Genomic DNA, 3,084 nt, shown 5'->3' with positions numbered 1-3,084 from the left:
TTTTGGGTTCATTGAGAACATGGTTGTTGTTCAATAATAAAATTATTCCTCAAAAATACAACTTGCCTAATAATTCTGCACTCCCTGTATTTTGACGAGGTCGCCATGTTAGTTCTTTGTTTATCACCCCCTGTCTCCCTCGCCCTTCATGTGTTGTCTCCCGTTTCCTCTTCTTGTTTACGTGTTTTTCCCCCTGTGACCCATTCCTTCTGTCACATGTGCTTTCCCCTGGTCATCGTGTTTAGCTATGTCCATGTCTCATCTCCAGTCCCTTTTTCATCCTCTGTAAGTTTTTATGGTGTTCGCGTTCCTCGTCAGTCCACCATGGTAAATCCGCGTCTTAGTCTGTCATGTCTTTCATATCTGCATGTCCTATGTTGTCAAGCTTGTGTCATGTCTGCGTCTCATTATGCTTCCTGTTTTATTTTGAAGAGGTCTGGTGTCCCATGTTCATTGTGTTTAGTTTCACTTCCTCCGTGGCGTCATTATGTTCATTCTAGTCAGCTGTTTCCCCGGGTGTTTCCACTTGCCCTGATCGCCTCCTGTGTGCATTTAGTCTGTGTGTTTTCTTTCATTCCTGTCAGGTCGTCTGCTGTTTGTCTTCAGAGCTGAAGTTACAGCAGCATGGAATTAATCAAATATATAGCTGGACTATGAAGCTGCAAACGCTTTGAGTTCATATCAGTATCCTTTGACAAATATAATATTAATAGCATTTTTATAACAAATTTGTAAAATCTTAGTTTTGGAGAGATCTATATATTGTCCTATATATTAGTTGGGTGTAAACCAACCCCCCTTACTCTAAACCTCTCATTGGCTCATCAATATAAATAAGAATTTATAATATTTGGTGGAGAATATATACAGAGACAGCATTTATGGTACAGCTGACTATGAATGAGAGGAAATGATTAAAAGCCTCATAGATATTTAATTTTCTAGGTATGATATAAACACCTTAAAGATTAGAACGTGTTTTCAAGAACTCATCCACACAGTACCACACTGGAATTCCCCCCTTAGCTTCTAAACACAAAACTGGAAGAGTGGCTCCAGCAGATTCCAGTTACAACATCCAAGTTCTCTATCCATGGGAGAGCACAGTGTTAGGAACAGCTAAGATACTGCTCAGTACCTGAGAGTACCTTAGCTTGAGGAACACACACATACCATCCTCCGAGGGTGACAGAGACATTGTTATATGATATACGGCAAACTTACTGAAACCAGCCAGGACAACACACTTGTCACACTGTTAGATCAGAGTCAGTTCACAGAGGAGCTTTATGACACAATAGTTTCCACTCTTCCTACATCAGATCAGATCTGCTAAGCCTGTACAGATACTATTAAAGCAAAATACAGACTTTCCAATGATCCCTCAATATCCAGTGTCTCATGAAAATAGAAAAGGTGTTATATCAGTAATTCAATTTAAATCTAGACTAGACCGAGAAATAATCCCAGCAAACATGCCCGGTGAGCCCACAGTGGGCCGCTCTGGCTGTGTGGCAAAGAAAAAGGGCCCATAGCAGTTTTGCCCTTTAATAGTTTAGGAGTAGTTTTACTTCACGGGGCCCCTATCACAGTTGGCTGTGGGCAACCAAAAGACTGGGATAAGTATGGGTTTGCCCCACAGTTCACCCACACTTACCCCCTGTTGTCTGGATGCCATGTTATTTATAATAAGCAAATGCCATACAGGGAAATATGATTACTGTGGACTATTTTTGTCTTTCAGGGCAAGTGGCTCCATAGTGTAGTGATTAAGGTATTTGAGTATCAAGCAGAAGATCCCTGGCTTGGGTGCATGAGGAAACATAAATCCCTAAAAGATTGTGTCAGGGAGGATACCTGGTGTAAAAATCTACCAAATCAACTGGCAACATTTTTACCCACACTCCATATCAGCTGGTAACTGTGGGGTCTATTCATTCACATGTCAAAGTGTGACACATATGTGTAGATATCTTCTGAAGCTAGCAGAAGTGTGGCCTTGTAGAAAAGTCGACTTTATCTCTGTTCCAGAAAGATGCAACAGAGATGGCATTTCACAGAGCATCAGAACTGATGCTCTGTGAAATGCCAGAGAGAGGAAGTAATTTCACTGGCAGGTAATGACCAAACTATGAATTGACCAGAAACCCCACTGTCCATATCATCTGCAATCTAGAACTAGTTAGGATAAAAACTGGCTAAATACTGCCCAGAAATAGCCCTAAAATGGACTGCAATGTTGATGTCAGTGACGTCAACTTTTATCAAAAAACACACTCACACGTTGTTACTGTCAGACCAATGTAACCAAGTCATTTTATACTTCATACAGAAAAGATGACCTGCGTGTCATGGATAACATTTTTTGTTCTGCTCTAACCTGTGCTACTCAACTTATCCACACCTGGATAAAGGTTATGTAGCCTTCTCATAGTGACACCTCATCAAGATAACTCCTCAAAAGACCAACAGAAGGTGTCCTCACCATGGCACCATACTTATCCTAGAATGGTGGGATGCACCCTCATCTACAAAGAAACGATGAAGGTACTGCCGATTGTCCTCTACAGTTGAGCAAAAAAGCAATAAGAACCACTCCTGGACAATGAAAATATGCAAGAACTGGAGTCACAGAAGTAGACGTGGGGACCAATATAAGAGCATTGCAACCACTGGAGCTCCAGTGAGAGCGTATCAAGGCCTACATCTTGTAACAACCATTATTAAGGCATAACACCGTTATGGGGTGTCTTCCCATTATTGTAGTAGTTGGAGAGTCTCCTAGTGTGAGTGCAGCCATTACAGTCGAGCATGCTGCTCTCCGCTCATGTGTTTTAGAGAGACCTTCCCATTGTAATGGGCTGGTGCCTAGGCTCCGACTTGTCCGGCTAACCTCCATGCCAAATGCCCGCGGGACCTTCCTCACCAGACCAACATTACAATCTGCTTGAACCAAGTAAAATATAGATATCCAGCTATAGACATCATATACCTGAGCTTTCTGCAAACAGTGAAAGAAACGGACTCCATACCTTAACACTTAGCTATTAGCAAAAATGGTTGCTGATAATAGCCCAACCCCCC

General features: G+C 41.9%; 1 protein-coding gene across 1 annotated transcript in view; it reads right to left on the bottom strand.

The window, feature by feature from the left end:
* plod1a (procollagen-lysine, 2-oxoglutarate 5-dioxygenase 1a) overlaps window positions 1–3,084 on the bottom strand; it is a 27,601-nt gene that overhangs the window by 12,994 nt on the left and 11,523 nt on the right. The gene's annotated exons all lie outside the window — the stretch shown is intronic.

The sequence above is a fragment of the Haplochromis burtoni genome, unplaced genomic scaffold, assembly GCF_018398535.1.
Source record: "Haplochromis burtoni strain Fernald_Lab_line unplaced genomic scaffold, NCSU_Asbu1 Contig_374, whole genome shotgun sequence".
NCBI classification, from domain to species: Eukaryota; Metazoa; Chordata; class Actinopteri; order Cichliformes; family Cichlidae; genus Haplochromis; species Haplochromis burtoni.
Note: the sequence above shows the minus strand (reverse complement) of the source record. Positions and strands in the feature narration are given on the sequence as shown.